This window comes from Lissotriton vulgaris, chromosome 8, assembly GCF_964263255.1.
Source record: "Lissotriton vulgaris chromosome 8, aLisVul1.2, whole genome shotgun sequence".
NCBI lineage: Eukaryota > Metazoa > Chordata > Amphibia > Caudata > Salamandridae > Lissotriton > Lissotriton vulgaris.
The window spans coordinates 599,547,991-599,568,930 of NC_141696.1; the positions used below are offsets into that span (position 1 = coordinate 599,547,991).

Consider the following 20,940-nt stretch of genomic DNA (forward strand, 5'->3'; position numbering starts at 1 on the left):
TGTGGGGAGTGGTTGGAAAACGTTTGTGAAGGTCAGAGGGTGTAAAAAGAAGTCTGTTGTAAATGAAAAACAAAGTCTGCGTAAGGGTTGCCGCTCTCGAGGATTTGCGGATCTTGATCCAGATTTTGTCCCAAAAAGGAACTGACCAGGACACAGACAAGTCATGTTCCCAAGATTCCTCCACCTTAGATTTGGGTTGGATAGACTCACCAGTATGAAGGTATTTGTAGATAGCAGCAGCTTTTGGTGTAGTACGTAAAAAGGAGTGAAGTGAGGAAGGGAGAGTGGATGAAGCAGAAGGGGAACAAGGCTGAGAAAGGCGATTGTAGTTTGTTAGGACTGTATCCTTAAGCAATTGATAGTTGCGAGCAAAGGAGGTAGGTAAGTTATAAAGGGAGCAGAGAGCAGGGAAAGGCAAGAAAGAGGAGTGAGAGAAGAGTTGGGAAATCCACAGCAAACCTCTGCTATGCCATGTTCTCCAAAAGAAGGGTCTGTTACGAATGAGTAAGGAGGTGTTATGCCAGATGGGGGAGGAAAGAAAGTCAGCAATGGTTGTGGGAGGAGAATGAGAAGAAGACAGGAGCAATTTAGTGGTGAATTTATGAATAGGGGTAGAAATGGAAGCGGGTTTACGAGAGAAGGAAAGATATTCAGCAAAGGAAAAGGGAGAAAGAAGAAGACGTTCAAATTTGGCCCATAAGGGACAGGGAGTACTGGGGTCTTGTAACCAAAAGGAAGCTTGTCGCAGCTGGAACGCTTTATGGTAAGCAGGAAAGTCGGGGAAGTTAACCCCACCCTCTGATTTAGGACGAATCAAACGGGCTAGAGACATTCGGGGTCTCTTTTTATTCCAAAGAAAGGACGTTAGAGTAGAATTAATTTTTTTGAAAAATTTAGAAGGGATGGGGACTGGAATATTAGAGAGGGTGTAAAGGACAATGGGAGACAGCATCATCTTAATGGTGTCGAGGCGGCCCCACCAGGATAGATAGAGAGGATGCCATTTGGACGTGAGATCCGCTAACTTTTGAATGCATTTGGACATACAAAGGGAAACAGTATCTGGAATGGTGTGAGTGATGTGCAGTCCAAGGTATTTAATATTAGAGGATTTCCATGTAAAGTTAGATGCAGCAAAATCAGGTTTAAATGTAAATTTGGTTAAGGGGAGGATCTCACATTTATCATTGTTAAGCTTATATCCAGATATGTGGGAGTAGGCATGGACTTCAGTGAGGAAGGCGGGAATCAAAACAGTGGGATTGGAAACAAAGAGGAGAATGTCATCCGCGTATGCGGCTAATTTGATGTGGGAGTCTGATAATTGAAAACCTTGAATGAGGGGGTTTTGACGAAGTTTAGAAAGGAAAGGTTCTAAGGCCAGATTAAAAAGAAAGGGAGACAGGGGACATCCTTGACGGACACCTCTTTGCAAATTAAAGAAAGAAGATATTTGACCATTGGCGCAAACCGCCGCCCGTGGGTTGGAATAAAGTAGTGAAATTAGAGATATGAAAATGGGGCCAAAACCAAACCAAAGAAGGATATGAAAGAGGTAGGTCCATTCAACCCTGTCAAATGCCTTCTCAGCATCCAGGGCAATGGCCGCAAGGGGATGGGATGAAAGACGAGATTTAGAGAGAATATTAAAGAGAAGTCTGGTGTTATCAGTGATAAAGCGGCTTTTAACAAAGCCCGACTGTTCCTCACCCAAGAGATCTGGGAGAAGAAGATCGAGACGAGCCGCGAGAGACTTCGCAAATATCTTGTAATCAATGTTAACCAAAGAGATTGGTCTGTAATTTTTACAATGTTGAGGATCTTTCCCCTCCTTGGGTATGAGGCAGATATGCGCATCTGAAAAAGAGCCTGAGGAGGAACCCAAGGTGAGGAAAGCGCCAATGAGGGAATGGAGTTTTGGGATAAGAAACTTTGAAAAGTGAAGAAAAAATTCTACAGTGAATCCGTCTGGCCCAGGAGCCTTATCTTTTTGGAGAGTTTGAAGTGCCTTAAGCAATTCTTGTTGGGATATGTCAAGCTCTAAGTGAGAGAGGTCAAGTGGGAAGTGGGTTGGTTTTTGAATAGTAGAGAAGAAATTGTCTAAGGATTGGGAAGAGGGCTGGGTTTCAGAAGAGTATAGGGTTTTGTAAAAGGTGGAAAATTCAGTGAGGATATCTGCGTCTGTGTGTTTGAGAGTGGAGGTAGCGTCGTAAACTGATTCAATATTCAACTTATTTTGTTTAACTTTTAAATAATTAGCCAATATTTTACCAGCCTTATTTTTGCCCACATAGAACTTGGCACTCGATTTCAATAGATACAAGGATGCATCGTCCGTGGATTTTTTGTTGAATTTCATTTTAGCATTAATCAAGGCGGTTAGACTTTCCTGCGAACGAGAAGTAAAATAAGAATGCTCCAATTTCTTAATATCCAGAAGGATAGCCTTTGTGAAGTTGCAAGCAGCTTTCTGTTTTTTTGCAACAAAGCCAATTATAAAGTCTCTCGCTGCCGCCTTAAAGGCATCCCAAATGGTGTGCTTGGGGACGGGGGAATTGTCATTCAAGGAGAAAAATTCATCTGAGAAAGTAATGAAGGAGGTAGTAAATTTAGGGTCTAAGAGAAGAGAATTGTTAAAACGCCAGCGTTTAGGACCAACTGATTTGGGTAAAATGTCCAATTGAACTAAAGTGGGGGCATGGTCAGAAAGTAAAATCGGGCCAATTTCAGCATGGGTGAGAGTTTGAACAATGTTGTGGGACACAAAAATGTAATCAATCCTGGATTGGGAATGATGGCATGGAGAATAAAAAGTAAATTCTTGAAGTTCTGGGTTACACAGACGCCAAGCATCAGTAAGTTTATGCTGGGAGATGGTTTGAAGAAAGGATTTATGTGACTTATTAGGAATGAAGTGTGCCTTTGAATTTCTGTCCAAAAAGGGGTCTAGGGGCTGGTTGCAGTCACCTGCTAAAATAAAATTGTCATCAATAAATCTGGTAATGTGCTGGGAAAATGAATGCCAAAAAGTAGGATCACCAGTAGTAGGTGCATAAACATTTAGAAGAGAAATTGGAACATTCTTGACAGAAAGCCTAGCATACGTCCAACGGCCGTCAGCATCCGATTCCTGAGCGAGCAAGGAGTGAGAAAGAGCTTTATGACACAGAATGGCGACACCATTACGTTTACCATCCCCAGGAGAGTAGTAAACATCGCCCACCCAACTTTTTTTCAGTTTAACAGATTCTTCAGCTGATAAGTGGGTTTCTTGTAAAAAAGCAATATCCACATTTAATCGTGCAAGGTGAGATAGAATTCTCTGTCGTTTGATGGGAGAATTAATGCCTTTAACATTCCAAGTAATTACTTTCAAAGACATATCATAAAAATAAGAGGGAAAATGTCAACATGAAGAAAAAAGATGTGAGAAGAACCTAGAGGGGAAGAAAAGCCAAAAAGAATATAAAAGTCTATAAAAATCATTACAAAATAAGGTTGAAAAGAAGAATGGAGAAAAGGGAGAGAGAGTAGAAAAGTAAGAGTTAAAAACTGTTGACTTGAAAAAAATAAGAAGATAGTCCAAGGAATAGAGAAAGTAATGGGAAGAAGTTTATAGCAGAAAAATTGTCAAAAAGCAAGAGAAGAAGACACCTGTGGAACAGGGGAAACTAGTGAAGATGAGAGAAAAAAAGGTACAAAAAGGGAAGCGAACATCAGGGAGAAAAGGGAAAACATACTTACGGAGGGCAAAAGGGAGGAGGGATGATCACCAGGGAGAGGAGACGAGGAGAGAGGAGTGAGGGGGGAGCGCCAACTAGAGGAGGCAGAGCACCCAATGTAAGCGAACCAACAAGTCGAGGGGTGAACGCAATACAAATCGTGGAACCTGCAAGGAAGAAAAACAAAAAGGAATAACGTGAATGAGAGAAGAAGGAAACAAAACAATGGTGGGTAACGAAAAAGTATATAAAAGACATTAGTAAAAATTACATATCCATCTAACAGGGATGTAAGAGAGATAGGAAAGAATCAAAAAGGAACATAGAAACCGAAGATGCTGGGAAGCTCAGGAAAGGCAAACAGCAAAACAGCCAACAACAAACATTAAACATGCAGTTTGATTAGGACAACAAAGTCACATCAAGCAAGATTCACGGAGGAAAAGCTGATGAGGAACCAGATAAGTCCATATCAGACGGTTGTGCAGCGTTCAAAAAACTTCGAAGACGGGCAGGATCCTCGTAGGTCGTGGTCTTGTTGTTGTGAGTAACTCTGAACAGGCAAGGATGAAAAAGGCTGTATCTGGCTCCAATAGCGCGAAGCTCTGGTCGCATATCCAAAAAGGCTTTGCGGCGGTTGGCTGTAGTTTTGGCGTAATCCTGCGCAAAGAAGAGATTGGATCCTGACCATTGGAGACGAGGTGAGGCACGAGCCGCTGAGATGACTTTAAGAAGGTCAGTATATTCTAAGAAGTACATGATGACACCTCTCGGCCGTGAAGAAGGAGAGGGAGTAGAAGGGAGGCGGCCCAGCCTATGTGCACGCTGGATGTTAAGCGTAGTACCTTCAGGCAGATGAAGAAGTTTGGGTAAAAATGATTTGAAGAAGGCGATGGGATCAGTCCCCTCACAATTCTCTGCTAGGCCGTAGAGACGGAGATTGTTGCGTCTGTTTCGGTTCTCCAATTCTTCAACTTGTTTTTGAAGAGAGGAAATCTGAGACTGCATGTGTGATACCTTGGAGGAAGACTCTTGGAGAGAAGTCAAAGAATGTTCCACTGTTGTCACCCTGGCATCCATCTGAGACCAGTTATCAGTAAGAACCTGCAACTTAGAATTAGTTTCTTCCATGAAAGGTCTGAGGGCACGAATCTCCTCCAATAAGAGCTCCATGGAAACAGCCGAAGTGGATCCTGTTGGTGATGGAGGATCTTTTTTAAGTCGTTTCGTCGTGACTTTCCCTGGAGGCTGGGCAGGCCGCTCCACGTTAGACTGCGACATCTGAGTGACGAGCGCCTGAGAGGCCTCGAGGTGCGCCAGTGCAGAGAAGACTTTTGAATTTTTAATGAAAACACGACGTGGAGTTTTGGGAGTGCGAGGAATTGCCCTTCTTTCCCTAAAAAAGAGTTGTTAGTAAGGAGAAATAAAGTTCAGTAGTATTCACTGCGTGCCCCGAGTCAACTAAAAGTATGCGCAGAAGCTCCTGACCGGAGGAAGGCACACAGACTTCCAAAAAAGAAGAAGAAGGAAAAGAAGACTGTCTGCGCAGAATTCAGGAATGCCAGGGAATTAGGCAGATGAGGGGAGCAGCATTCAAGTCGTTGGAGGAGTTAACACGTTGATGATGGAAGCAGAGAAACACCATGGCGCTTAGAAATAAAAGAATGGCACATTGTGGAGCAGGAGAGGTCCATCAGGGGAGGAGCGTTATAGATGCATGGAGAGCAAGTAGAGGAAAACGTGCAGAAACAATGCACAAAACTGCTCCAAGTTATGAATAGCCATGAAAATACAAGCGTGAGGAAATGAAACACTTTTAAAAGAGAGCAGGCTGCAACTGCGTGAACATGCAGGTTACCTGAGGTAAGAGGAACAGCAATTGCCTAAAATGGCCGCCAAGGTCAGTAAGACGTGAGTGAAACTTGCCTAAACTCACTTAAAAAAAGCGTCATGACCTAAACTCATGCAGCGGTGATGTCAAGATGTAGAAAGTTTCTCACCAGGAGCAGCTGGAGGCATGTAGAGCTCCGTGGCGGGCTCGCATTTTTTCCAAGCGGGAGTGTCGCAGTTCGCGTTGAGAAAATTCAAGATGGCGGACGCGACTATCAAACAGCCGCGTCCGCTACAAAAGTAGCAAAAATGACCATTCCGCTGCTCGAGTGTTGTCGCATCCAGGAGGACGCTGGTGTCTTTGGCCTTCGGTTGAGGAAAATCTGCCTTGCAAGAGCTGGTGAGGTCAAATATGCAGCGAAAACCCCTGCCGACCCGGAGCGCTCACATCAGAGCCGCCGTCCTCGCCGGGCGCCAAGCCACGCCACCCCTACAGTATATTACTAATCTCCTAAAAGAATGTAAGGTGGATTTCAGTCCTCATGTTCCAATGTCCATCAAGGATTACAGTAAAAGCGATCTTAAGATAAGGTTAGCAAACTCAAGGAAATTAGCAAGAAATGCGGAAGAAGGTTCAAAGCAGAGCGTTAGATCTTTTTGTGAAGGTCCTCTCTTGATGGGCATCCAACCGTACCTCATCTTGGTAAGAAATCTACAGCATAGATTTTATCTGACAAGGTTATGGATGGGTACCTTACTCTATCATGTGGCCTTCCCTAATATGGGAAAGTGGAGTTACAATCTTCCAAGCTGTTCCTGCGACTGAAAGTCCTCACAGACCACGTTGCATTTTACCCTTTTCTGTAGTTTTTATCAGGACATTAGGAAATTGGTCTTAAAGCCCCTATCTTTAGCTAATAAATTGTATTCTTACAAAAATGAATTTAACTATATTTCCAGCCTGGAAAACGATAACGTCTGCAATACAGTTATTGCTTTTATACTAATTGCAATCAGGAGAAGTAAGGATAATTCCCACCTGGAAGCTCTGATATATGAAAAGCTAGTAGACACTCCTGAAAGAAATCAGCTATTGTTTTTGTACCTATGCACTTTAATACTTTAGTATAATGTTTACAAAAGTACTGTGCCCGACAAATGAATTATTATTTACTGTATAGGATGGAAAGTTTTTTTTTCTTTCATTCTTTTTATTGGGTACATAACATAGAACAGTATCGCATTAATCAGAGTACTTACATATTTGCATATGTTCACATAATATTTGTAACATATGTGCATATAGTGAGAACACAGTACTATTGGCTCAGCATTAACCTTGTTACAGCTTAGTCCTAACTACTATCTGAGACAGGTCCGTCAGATGGCATCTCACAGATATTCCCTCGAAACATATTCAATTTTCCCCATATCTGCTCCCATTTCTTGGAGCAGCTTCTATGCAGATATGCTGCCCTCTCCGCCACCATAGCCCAATCCATATCATGACACCACTCCCCATATGATGGAGTCTTGGGTGTCCCCCAGTTTTTGGCTATATTGCGCTTGGCCATCATCATGCCCAATGTTGCCCAATGTTGGGCCATATGATTGAGATCCGCCGCTTCCCAAATATTCAACAGACACCACTTAGGCTCCAACGTTGCCGGAGCCCAGCTGACTTGTGTTATCGTACGCATAATTGCTTCCTAGTTTATCTTTATCTCTGGGCTCTCCCATAGCGTATGATAAAACGTGCCAAATGCCCCCAGTTAGGATGGAAAGTTTTTCAACATGCTTTTAATTATATATATTATATATATGATACCTTTTTACGTAAGTGTATTTTATTATTATCTATATATGAACTGTGAGTAATATTGTAATAGTAATATGCCTTGTTTCTACAGTGTCCCTAATTATAGTTTATATATTGACTGTAACTGACATCAGAGTAGTAACTTGTATAGGAAACTAAAGATGGAGTGTCAATATCTAATTAAACGTTTTAGAATGTTTAGTGATTATAGTGATGTGATTTTTATGATTAGAATGTGTTTATGGTTGTATATCATTGACCGAATAACACTTAATTGAAATTGATTGACTGAAAACGGGAAGTATTACTGCATTTTCCCCACTCGAAGGTCCAGAACTCACAATTCGGGGATTACACTGTACCTAGTAAATATTGCACCCAGCAGAATCAGTATTTACTGAGTGTGGTATCAGCTCCCTAGGTACCCTGGCCGTGGAATGAGGTCCATTGTAGAAAGGATGCCCCAGGACACTCTCAATTATTTAACGTGCATTGTGGCCTCACAAGAACAGATTACACTGTTGTTTTGTTATAAGCAAAATTATAAACATCATGTGAGGAAAATAATTAAATGAAAAATAACAAAAAATACAAATATCTTGTGTGTGCATGCACCGGAACAGTGATCTGAAATTCTTTTTTTTTTTTAAACATTTTTATTTGCATTTTATCATAACACAACAGTACAATCATGTAATCAGCAGTTTGCACACCCTTGACTCCCACCCACCACCCTCCCCACTTTACATCTCTAATAAGTTCCATGTCGATCCGACCCAAAGTCCAAAGTACATTGGTACAATTGTCTCTTGTTTTCAGACTCTGAAGCCTCCGGTGTGTACTCATACAGGCACTTATCTTACCACTTTTCATATCTCCCTCAGAGCCCCCCATCCAATCCGTGGTAGTGTCTCCATTTGCCCCAGACCTTACGGAACTTCTTCGGGCATCCCCTTGCTTTATAAGTGACCCTCTCAGCGGCCATGTATAGGTCTAACCCTCTCCTCCATTCGTCCAACCCTGGCGGTTCCAATGCTCCCCAATACTTAGCTATGTCCCTTTTTGCCACCACTAGTGCCAGAACCAGAAAGATCAGTAGGGGACGTGCTAGATCTACGTCATTTGTCATGCCTAGGAGGGCCAGCCTGGGCTCAGGTCGGAGAGGGGTCTTCAGCACCTCACCCAATTCATCAAAAACTTTACTCCAATAATCTTGAATCTTGCTGCATGCCCATATGATGTGATAAAAGTCCCCTTCCATGTCTCTGCATCTAAGGCACATTGTGTCCTCCGTCCTACCCATTTTGTGGAGCCGCACTCTGTCGTAGTACGTTCTGTGCAACACGTTAAATTGGATGAGTCGCAGCCGGGACTTAATTGCCACCTCCCTGGGATGCATTAACACTACGTCCCAGTCAATATCCTCCATGTCTCCCACCTCAGTCTCCCATGTCCTCCTAAGCTTGGCCAAGTCACCTAGCATGTTATTTGTTAAAGTTTTATATGTAAGAGATACCGCTTTTTCCTGGATTTGCTCCTGTAGGAGCCGTCCCTCTAGGGGTGCATAGTCCGGGAGCTCGTCTGACTGGATTTTTTGGGCTCGCCAAGCATGTCTCAGCTGCGCGTATTTGAAGAACTGCGTGCAATGCAATCCAAAATCGGACCTCAGAGCCATGAATGATTTCAGTTCCCCCTTGGCTACTAAGTCCCCCAAGGTGGAGATACCTATATCATCCCATCTCTGGAAGCCTTTTAATTTGTTCAGTTCTGTCAGCCACGTACAGTGCCAGATCGGCGTCTGTCGTGTGGGTTTTGTCCCCCACCCAGTGCGGTCCATCACCTTATTCCAGAGTTGCAGAGTAATTCTCGTAGCCGGGAGGAACTGCCCCCGCCTGGCGCCCCCATATAAGTAGTGCATCAACGGCCTAGGTGACAGCCTATGTCTTTCAAGGGCATAAGTGGGGTGATCAGCCTGCGCATGTAGCCAATCGTTAATCGGGGCTATATGTTCTGGCCAGTAGTATGCTTCCAGATTCGGGAGGGAAATCCCTCCCCTATACTGATGTCTCTGTAGGGTGTTCATTGCCACTCTGGGTTGTTTACCCAGGCAGAGGAAGGACCTCAACTCCGCATGCATTTTCTCGTAAACACTTTTTGTGGGAGTGGGTAATACTCGTTCTGCAGGGCATATAAAATCTTGGGCAATGTGATTATCTTGAACATGGCTGCCCGACCCAAAAGTGGGAGTGGGAGCTGCCTCCAGCTGGTCGTGTCCGCTATGAAGTTCAATATTATTCGTTCTAGGTTCTGCCGATAGGACAGCTGTCGATCCAGGGTGACATACACGCCAAGATACTTAAAGCCCTCTAGTGTCGACAACAGTCGTTCCGGAAGATCCAGCCATTTTCCCCGCCCCTTAGGGTCATAAAGAATAGATTTATGCCAATTGATCTGGTAACCAGCGTACTTTCCATAGCGTTCCAGTTCCAGGAACATCTCCGGTATCGTTGTCTCTGGGTGTGTGATGTATAATAGGATGTCATCCGCGTAGAGCGATATTTTCTCTTCCGCGGAATCCATCTCTCCCCTTCTTAATCCCCTAATGGCTACATTCTGGCGTATTTTAGCGGTGAGCACCTCTATTGTAAGCACAAAAAGGAGGGGGGACAGCGGGCAACACTGTTGGTTCCCCTCCGGACCTGGAACTCTCGCGACAGGACCCCATTCACCCTAACCTTGGCTCTAGGTTCAGTGTACAGCAGCTGGACCCACTTCCGAAATTTGGGGCCAAAACCGAATTTCTGCAGGACACCTTCAAGAAACGGCCAATGAACAGCATCGAAGGCTTTCTCGGCATCAAGGGAAAGAAACCAATGTGGGTCCTCCCTCCCTTGTACCTTTTGCAACCAGTTGTGAGTGCGCCGGAGGTTTAGCCTGGTAGCCCTATCCGGGAGGAATCCCGTTTGGTCTAAGTGTACTAGATACGATATCACTGATCGGAGTCGTAGTGCTAGGATCGTCGCCAATAGTTTCGCCTCTATATTCAACAGGGAGATGGGGAGATATGACGCACAGTCCTCTTGCGGTTTCCCCTCCTTATGTACTGGGATTATTGTCGCCATGCTTAGGTCCAGGGGGAGTCTCCCTTCTTGCAATGCCCCCTCAAAAAGTCCCTTCAGATGGCGTGTCAGGATGTCCGCCGTGCGCTTAAAAAACTCAGCCGGGAACCCGTTCGGGCCCGGGGTTTTACCCGGTCTCAGCCTGTTCAGGGCCCGAGAGTTGTCGTCTATAGTGATGTCTGCCTCTAGGCCTTGATGAGCCTCAGGGGTCAGGGTCGGTAGTCCTATTTGTTCCATGTACTGTAGGGCCTCCTCACAGGTCCCCAAGTCCCTAGCCCTGTAGAAGAGTTCGTAGTGGTCAGCAAATGCCTCTGCAATTTGAGCATCGGATCTAATGAGCAATCCCTCAGGGTCTCTGAGTTTCTCCACCCATCTGGCTGCGCGCTTCTTTTTACTTAGCCACGCCATCAATTTGCCCGACTTATCCCCCACACCATAGAGGCGGTGCAGGGTGGCTAATGCCTGGGTTCTGGCCTCTCCTGTGACCAGCTCTCTATATTGTTTCTGGAGGTCCGTCAGTCTCCTGAGTGTCTCAGTATCCTTTGAAGTCTGATATTCCCTCTCTAGGTCTAAAATGTTCACTTCCAGTACAACTGTTTCAGCGTGGAGCTTTCTCCTCACCTCCACTAGTCTGTTTTGTGCCCTGTCTCGCATTACTGTCTTCAAAGCCTCCCAGAATGTCACCCCGGAGGGGACCGTCCCTTCATTTTCAGCAATATATACCTTCATGTCAGCTCTCAGGCCCCTCAAAACGCTTGCATTCTGTAAATCCCATGCCATCAGTCTCCAGGAACCCCTGGTCGTATTCCTTCCCATTCCCACCTTTGCTTGTAATGGGGAGTGATCGGAGATCCCTCTCGCTTTATAGTCCGCTGTGTCGTCTACTGTCAAGTTTTGCCAGGACATAAAAATTTAGACCAATCCCGAATACACTTTATGCGAGCCCGAGAAAAAGGAGTAGGTCTTCTGATCGGGGTGTAGCCACCTCCAGACATCCGTAAGCCCCATGTTGTCAGTCATTTGGGATAGGGAAGTCCGGGTCTGATCTTTGGACGCCGTTCCCGTCCGATCCAGCCCTAGGTCCATTACATCATTGAAATCTCCCCCAAGAATCTGTGTGGTGTCCGCTGTATCTAGTAGTATATCCGCCACTTTCTTGAGCTTGTTGGCCTGTAGTTTCGGATGGGCATACACTGAGAGTATCGTGTTCTCGCGTCTATTCCATGTCCCCTTTACCCCCACATATGTCCCCTGTGGGTCTGTCCATGTTTGAGCTATACAAAACGGTGTGGTCTTTTTTACAATAATTGCCACCCCTCTCGAGTCCGTGGTGTATCCTGCGTGTGCCAATACCTTGTACTGTCCCCTGGCTAGGAAGGCACAGTTAGTCCCCTTAAGGTGGGTTTCCTGCAACAGTGTTATGTTGGGGTTCAGTCTTTTAATATAAGAATTCACCAACCCCCTCTTAATCTTGCTGCCAAGCCCGTTGACGTTCCATGTCAGGACACTGAATCCCCTTTGGTCTCCGCAGCATCTCACGTGTTCACCCGCCAGTCTGGAGTGTGTGTTGCATAGTGTAGTTGGTCGCCTGTGTGGAGGTGTCGTTTGGAGTACTTAATGTGCGGCCACCATAACATGATTGTCCCCCCTCCCCTTCCCAACTCCCCCCCTACCCCCACCCTGCCCAACCCCCAACTGGAGTCCTGTCCCTCAACCCCCCTAACTGGAAACATGCATAGCTGCCAACCGTGCCCCCCTCCCCACCAACCCCCCTTCAGTCTCAACGTCCGCAGAACCAAGACTGCTGGCGGAGAGGGTCTGTCACCCCCCCCCTGGGTCCCCCCCACTCAACCTAGAGTCAGGCCTTAAGTAGCGGTTGAGTTTCCTGCCCCCGCCCATTCCGCCTTTAGGAATAAAGAATATAGCATAGAAATAAATAACAAACAGTAGGTAAAAGGGATGTTTATTACTTGCGTGCCCCTTAAGCGATGAGCTGCTTTCTCTGGTACCAGTCCTGTCCCTTATCAGGAATGTGAGTCCTGTGTCCCATTGCCCAGATCTTCCACCTGGCCGGGCGTTTCTTTCTCTAGTTCCCGGATCGCACTCTCTAGGGGATGTAAGGAGCGTCCCTCTGGTTCCTCCGCTTACGATGTTCGGCCTTCCGAGTCTTCTCCCTCGTCTGAACCATCCTGATTGGCCAGGCAGCTGAATCTAGACCCGGACGCTGTTACTTTCCCCGCTGAGGATGTTGAGTTCCGTCTTCCCCGTCCCGAAATGTCGGCTCCTGGATAAGGTGTAGTCTGCGTACGTCTCCTGGTCCGTGGCCTTTTGAGTCTTTGAGTACTAGGGGTTCTGCTTCTAAGGTTGACGGCTGCCAGCTCGTCCCTTATCCTGCGACCTTCTTCTCTAGCCCCTCGGAGTATTGGACGTTCCTCCAGCCACTGCCAGGCCTCTTCCGGTCGGTTGAAGAAGTGTGTCCTACCCTCAAATATTACTTTCAACTTCGCTGGGAAGAGCAACATGTACGTTATGTGTAAGCCTCTCAACTTTGCTTTTACTGTATCATAGGAGCGTCTATGCTTTTGGACTTCCTGGCTGTAGTCTGGAAAGATCATTATGTTTGTATTTTCCAGTCGTATCTCCCCCAACTTCCTGGCCTCTCGGAGTATTAGGTCTCTGTCTGCAAAGTTCAGGAAGCGTGCGATGACCGGTCGCGGCCTCGCTCCTTCCGGCGGTTTCGCCAATAGCGCTCTATGTGCCCGCTCAATGATGAAGCAGTTCGAGAAGTTTGCCTGCGGAAACGTCATCTTCAGCCAGGAGTGTAGCTAAGTCGCCATGTCGGCCCCTTCGATGCCTTCTCTAAAGCCCACAAAACGGAGGTTGTTGCATTGCGCTCTGTTTCCTGCATCACCTACTTTCCAGAGCAGTTGCCGGTGTGATGCAAGGAGCTCCGCCATGTCCTTCCGGAGAGTGCTAAGGGAGTCTTCCGCCTCGCCTATCCGTGTCTCCGCTGTAGTCACCCTCTCCGTCAGTTTTCGGAAATTCTGGCGCAGAAGCAGCACCTCCGAGCCCACTTCGCCTATTTTGACCTCCAAGGCTGCCCTCGAGTCTTGTATGTCCGTTCTAGATGATTGTATCACCTCCAGCAGCATTGCAGTGTCCGACCGTGCGCTGAGGTCACCGGGACCACCTCTTTGTGTGGACGGGCCGTGGCGTAAATATCCATGGTCTCCTGCCGCACCGGCTTGAGTACCGGGTCTCTTTTCCCCATCTCACCCTCTTTTAGGTCCTCTCTTCTCTAGATGGGTCTCTCGCGTGCTCCTTACCAGATGGGTGGCTGTCGCTGGAGAGAGGAGGTGTAGCGGGCGTGTCGACCCTCACGGACCCCTGTTACGGTGGTAGTGTTGTGTGGCGGTGGTGCCCGATCCCTCTGTCTTCCCGTCTCAAGTCTTCTGTCTGGGTCCTGGCCTTGTCCTTATTGTAAGACCCCAGTCTCGCCGTTGTTCTTTTCGCGGTCCTCTAACCTATTAGCCACCTTTACCTTGCGGGCTCCGGTTAAGCGGAAGTTCCCCTTCTAGGGTGCCTCACGACTCCCCTGTGGTTCTGGGTCGCCCATGCCACCGAGGCACCCTGCCGCTGCCTTCTGACCCGGATTCGCTGGCACTCCGCACCTTTTCGTGGCTCCTTACCCCAGCCTCCTTCTGTTGTCTTCCTGGAGTGTCCTGGCGATTGGCATCATTATGAGGGACTGGTGTCGCCCTCTATGTCCTCTATGGCGCTCTCTCCTTTCCCGGCCGCTTTTCCCGGGCAGGCGCAGCGTGGCGGGGGGGGCAGCAGGCCACTCTGCTTGTGCTGAAGCCACCCTTCTCCTGCTGCCTTCTGGTGCCCCTAGGTCTCTCCTCCCGGTCTGATGCAGTATTCCAGGATCTGAGCTCTCAGGAGCAGGCCCGTTCCACCGCAGCGCCCCCTTCGTGGGCCCAGGGGCCTTGTCTGCCTCCCTTCTGGTGATGTAAATTGTAAATTGTAAAATTGTGATGGCAGTCCCGGTGTGGGCGGATGCGTTCCGCCGGTCGCTCCCCGGCCCTCATAGGCTGCCAAATGCGTGTCTCGTCCTGGTCTCTGGTAGTAGATAGTCCACGGCCCTCACTTGGCCAGGCGGGCCGGTCGCTCGGGGTTCCAGGCAGGCCCAAATACTTCCTAGGTAGCCTGACCCCACCGGGGGCTCATCAACTGCTCTGAGGGCTCTGCGCCGGGCCTCTCCCCTCTGTGGCAACGCTGCGCCGCACCGCTTGTCTTTGCTACCCTTCAGACGCCTTTGGATCGGGGTCCGGGATCGGGCCTTTACCGCACTCGGCTCTTTGCTGTGTCTCCGGCTGCCCTCTTGGTGCAGTCCTCCCGCGCCGCCGGCTGCCCAACTCCCTTGAGGGGCCTGCCTCCGGGTCTGTGCAGGTTGCGAAGGCGCTCCCTTTGCCACAAACAGATTCTACCCTCGGGTCACCGCAAATGTCGAGGCGAGGAACGGGGCATTACCTTGCTCGGCCCGTCCTTGGTGACGCCGGGTCTTACGATCGGCTTTTTTAAAGTCGGGTTTCTCTTCCGGAACGTGGAAATTCTGCGTTTTTTTTGTTTCTATAGGGTCCTGGACCTCTGCTGACCCACCTCCGTCGTGTTAGGGTATCAGGGCTATATATTTCGTCGGATCTTGAAACAGCTCATCGGGAGCTCCGCAAAGGCACGTCCTAGCCGGCCATGCTGTTGGCCACGCCCCTCGTGATCTGAAATTCTTGAGCAAATAGCAAGAGAAAATGCCAGTTATATCAATAATGCTGATTCTTCCAGCTAGAGGAGAGCGTGGCCTCTTAAAGTTCTGTTTCTCCAATTTTCTCCAAAATGCAAGGTAATAGTCCAATGGAATAAAGCCTAATGATGAATGGACTGTCGTTGAGGAAATAGAAAATCTTCATTCTCAGGGGTCCTACTAATATCAATAAAGAACTTGGCACAGAAGCTGAAATATGAAAAGACATCTTTATTAAATTAAATAAATGAGGCCACGTCACACAGAAGCCATAGCAAATGAATGAGGTAGTCTGAGGAATACAGAGGACTTTTATAAGTTTTAGGGTTACAAAACTCAGCACAAAAGTAAGGGGCAGTCCTAGCTTTTGCAAGCATGCAAAAAACCCAACATTCCTTCTTACACAAGCTGGACAAACCCATAATAAAAGACCACAACCCATATCGTAAACAGGTCACAAAAAGAAGGAACAGAAACAGATGAGAGGTAGGATAAGGGGTGTGTATGTGCATACCAAACTTTACAATCTCCTGTGCTCTGATCCTTAATCTTGATCAGCTACTGGGCAAGGAACTGGTCTAACAAGGTCAGCTTCAGGCAAAAGGACCAGGACACTCAGGTCATTCAAAAGTCAGCTAAAGTCATCAGCCTATGTGAGGGCAATTACAAAATGGCTGCCATGCACAAAATGGATCCCAAGGATTCAGAACGAAATCTTCAAATACACAGTGAATCCATCGGTGTAACATGATGAGAACACTCATACTTGCTGAGCTCACTGTTTACGGTTCGCTGTTACCAAAATCGTAACAGAACCACGACCTTTATGACCCAGGTTCAGAATTCACGGAACCTCATCGTGATGCACCAATATCTTTTTGTGTTGGAAAACAGACATGCTTCCAAATGGAGGACTTTTGTCGTGGGAAACTAGGTACATTTTGCCTGCTTGCTCAGTAGCTCATTTTCATAGCCTACACACAAAATAACTAGGGCTTTGAATGCATGTTTATGGTCTTGTTTTGGCAGGAAAGTCTGGAGGCTGTGGAGAAGTTTTAGTTAGAAGCTGGCATTATTGGCCATCTGTTTGACATGTTGCGCAAGGCAAAGTAGTTTACAAAGCGTAGGAGATTTAGTTGAGATGATCATTTAGGTTGTGAGGCCGATGTCCCTGAATTTAGTTGACCACTTGCCTGGATGTTCTTATCCTTTGTTTGGTGAGAGAAGGAGAGATGCAGTCTTCTAACTCTTTTGCTTCAGTTTTATGTTTGTCATGCAGTTTTCAATGTCCAAGAGGGAGGAGGCAAGGATCTTGAGTGTAGGAAATCCACATTTTCTGCATGGTCACCCCATATTTTTCAACTTTTGCTGGGCCCTCTATTCAGGCTAGCCTTAGAACTCTGTGCAATGTAACCCTGATGAATAGTGGTAAAGTGCCTGTGCTCCCATTTTAAACATGGCCAAGTTGGCATTTTCCTAATTGGTATATATAAAACCCTAGCACATGATCCAAAATGTACCCAGCGCCTGTTAGTTAAATGTCCCTAGTGGAGTGCAGCACTTATTGTGCCATCCGCTACAGCAACAGTGTAAAACATGTCTTCAGGTTTACCACTGTAGCCTGACTGTTAAACACTGCAATTCGACTTGTCAAAATAGGCTCATGACAGGTCAAAACCACCCTCTCAAATTTTAATAATTCATCCCTTTTTGACATTAGATTGTCAAATCCTTCTTCTTGAATGTCAGATCCTGCCTGACAGGTCTTCTGGGTTTACATATGCCACGAGGTGCCCTTGAAAGGATGGAAAACAGGATGAATAACAATTCTTGTGTATCGAATCTCTGGGTGTTGAAAAACCCTACTTTTGTTCTATCACACTTTTGTTTCTGGTTTTATTTTGGTTACAGTGGCATCCTCAAACCATATTTTAGTGCTGTATGTGGGAGGACACCAGGATTACCATTGCCCCCCCACAGACACACACACACCCAGCCCTCAAAGCCCAAGTTTACTATGGCCGAAGACTTACACCATCTTGAAAATGTCCAGGCCCTAGGAACTTTTACCCCATTGTTTATGGTGTGTCCAGGAGTCATTTCCACCCACTATCTTTTGCAAGTCATATATGTGGTATCTCCAGGCACTCACCTCAGAACACTCCTGGCCATTAGGAAGATCGGAGCAGAACTGAACTTCCTGTCTGCAACCTGAACGGACTGGGCCTGTTCCCTCTTCTACCAATAACAAAGATATGAACTCCAAGGGTCAAAAGTCTCCCCTCCTGTTTCAGCTACAGGCACACAACATGCTTCAAGAAGCTTTTTCCTACCACTGCCCGACTGACCAGTGGAAACTGGAATCTGTTGTTTGGCCTCTGCTTATCACCTTATGAGTTTTTAAGTGCCTCCCTTGAGGTCCTGGGGGTTTTAGAAGTGTGCTCCTTTGATGGATTGAGACTTAAAGGCCTAAAGTCAGAAGGTAAAATCTTTGACCTGGAAATACCTGGTTGGTGTATGTAACCCGCGATCCACCTCGGTTAGAGTCAAATAGCGCTTAGGTCCTGGACTACCGTGACTATTGACTATCATTTGCACTTTATGCTTCTTGATGTTATTTCTAAAAAAAACTCTGAAAATGGATATCTTCGGTTCCCCTTAATGATTTTTTCCATTTTGTTGTTGTTTTGTTTATTAATTTTACTCTATTTTTTGTAATTTTGTTTGGGATTTTTATTATTTAGCATTTTGACTTTAGGCAGAGGAAAACTTTTAAAAAATTGCAACTTTTGGATTGAACATTCCGAAAGCAGACATAAGGCCCATATTGTCAGTAAATTGAGCATCAAACTCAATTACAAATCTATCCAAAGTAGAGAAATAAACTTCCTGCTTTAAGCTCTCACAGAGTGGAGTTTGACATTCTGAGACATCAAAATGGCTGGATCTTTTCTCTACAGAGGTACTGAGAACATTTGTCAGTTTGGTACTCCATTTATGGTGTCTCAAAGGTGGAGCCCTTGGATTGGATTTTTCTTGAATCTCAATTCCACACTGCTCTGCTAAGTCCTTAGCCTGAGTTAACAATGTTGTCCACTGACTGTCATGATGGTTTTTCACTAAATCACCTCTTCTTGACTTAATTAGATCACATGCTCTCGACAAGTCAAGGTCTTTGCTCTGTAATACTTCAGATAGACTGTGAATCCCTTAGGAAAATGAGTTCCATACACTGCAATATAAGAAAGAAACCAAAGTTTTCAATGTTCTTAAGAAGTCCTTTGGCTTCTGAACTAGCCTCCTTGGCACGTTGTTTTGATTCTTTTACATGGAGAACAACAATAATAGACTCAAATTGCATCTGTACTTTTCGAACACAGGGGTATCAGGAAAACCACCTTGTACCTGAGAGTCTTTCTATCTCCTTTGCATACAGATTACTCTCTTTCTGAGCTTACACATAGAGCTAATGCCTTGGTGCACTTTGTGAACTGCTTGCAATGTTGAAATGTTTTAATGGTTGTATGTTAGTTACTGTTTGCACTTACCCAAAGTTTAGACGATGGGCACTGCAGTGTATATAAATTGCTTGTGATGCGATCCCTCTTATATTTGCTTGGACATTATTTAAATAGCCATTCATAATGGATGCTACATCGAGCAACAGATTTCTTCCAGTCAAGTCCAGCTTTCTGTACAGCTTCAACAATAGCTGCATCAAGGCTGGAGGCATCTAACTTATCCATATGGTAACACCCTAGTTCATTCTCCTGAACATTTCCATCACCATCAACAAAGCGGATAATATAGCTCAGCTTCTCTTTATGTGAGACATCTTTGGTTTCATCAACTAGCACTGCAAAATATTTTGTCACTTTTTTGACAACAAGGTCACGGACAAGCACTGCCACCACAGATTCCATATAATTTCGGTAATCATGAGAGGTATAGTGCCAATATCTTCTGCTTATAGACAACATTGGTCCCTAGGAAGGAAGGGAGTAGAGAACAATAAAATATAGACTCAATCGTAACTATATTTGTTTGGACATATCCAGCCGGACAGAGGTCTGATATTTACTTATACATCAATTGAGAAGGTATTATACAATAATACACAAGGTTGGACACAAGCCTGTGCCCTACTAATCACATAGATACATACAGACAAGGGGGGGAAACAGGGGGCTTTTAGGCAAAAGCTTAAGGTTAGTTGCACTTAGAATTAGGATACTGTCGAAGTACAACAAGAGTTAACCACAACACCTTTACATATTTGGTACAATGAAATTAACTTTGTATAAGGTGTATCAAGAGTGTTGACGGCGTTTCGATCCGCTTTGCCAGATATGCGGATCATCATCAGGACATAATTACTATGCCTAAAGGTAGCAAGCCTCAATTGCCTAGGGGGAAGGAAAGGGAGGAAAAATGCAAACATCATGGGAGTTAGGAGTATCCTACATTAAGTACAGTTAAGCAAGAAAAGTTAGAAAACGCTGCATGCATAGGCAAAAGGTCAGGAGAATCATTTATCAATGATCAAATGTTTGAAGGACTGTCAGGCATTAAAAACAATGTCATGGAGGTATATTTTCTGAACATTTTGTTTTTACCTCACATCTTTATCAGAAATCATCTCTAACAATTCAGAGAAATTTCCCCTATTGTGATAATGCTCAGTTTCATCTGTGGCATGGAATGCAAGCCCTCATATCTCTAGCAGTTGCTCCACATATGGTCTATTCTCTTCAATTTCCTGCTCCATACCTCTTACTATCATGGTAGAAACTAACTTCTAATGGTTTGTAGGGTGCTGTAACCTTTTGAGGTTGGCCCAAGCAATAACTGACGATTTATGCTTCTCTGACTGTGACACCGACTTTTGGTTTCCCTTTAAGTTTCTTTTTTCACCCTTCCTCCGCTACCCCGCTCTTTACCCCACTTATCTTGTGGCATGAAACTGTGTAATGTTTTTTATGTTCCTATGTAATAGTGAATTTACTATTTGTCTATAGAGAACTCTAACCACTAGTATATGTAGTAGACCTTTGTACTCACTACCATTCCTATGTGTTTTTAGAGTTTATACCTCTTTCTTGAGTGACTTTAAAACTTGTACATTTGCAAATTTTTTCTGTTTGTATCTCTTATGTACCTCATGTAATCCAAAGTCCTTATGTAACACATCTGGTTCTTTTGTAAAGAACTCTGACACCTTCGGGTAATGTTCATGCTATATAAAATCACATTAAATAAAATAAAATAAAGTAAATAAATAAATCTTTAGACAAAGAACTTACTGAAGCCAATATCAACAAGTGCAACATTGCCGGTTCACGTTCTCTAACTCCCACGGAAACAACACTTTAATGCCTGCATACAAAACCGTAAACCGAATCTTTAAGGACTGAATACTCTACCCGAGAATGGGTTTTCCAATCCATATGGCATGCAGGTAAGGAGAATGTTAGAGGTTTTGGTTGCACTGGTTCGCTATAATGATTCAGTGACAAGTCGTCTACCAAGAATTTCCTTGCCGGGTGGGATTTTGATGTTGGTGTCTGACTAGTTTTTTTGATTCAATGTGCCTTTGTTACGGCACTCCTTAAAAATAGAGCTGGCTGTATTATCATCACAGGATGATGAACA

The 20,940-nt window shown here is 45.4% G+C and overlaps 1 protein-coding gene and 1 pseudogene across 2 annotated transcripts in view; one reads left to right on the top strand and one right to left on the bottom strand.

Moving 5' to 3' along the window:
* Window positions 1-20,940, top strand: part of LOC147697775 (E3 ubiquitin-protein ligase TRIM39-like) — a 367,381-nt gene that overhangs the window by 331,222 nt on the left and 15,219 nt on the right. The gene's annotated exons all lie outside the window — the stretch shown is intronic.
* LOC147697777 (zinc finger MYM-type protein 1-like) lies at window positions 18,061-19,268 on the bottom strand (annotated as a pseudogene).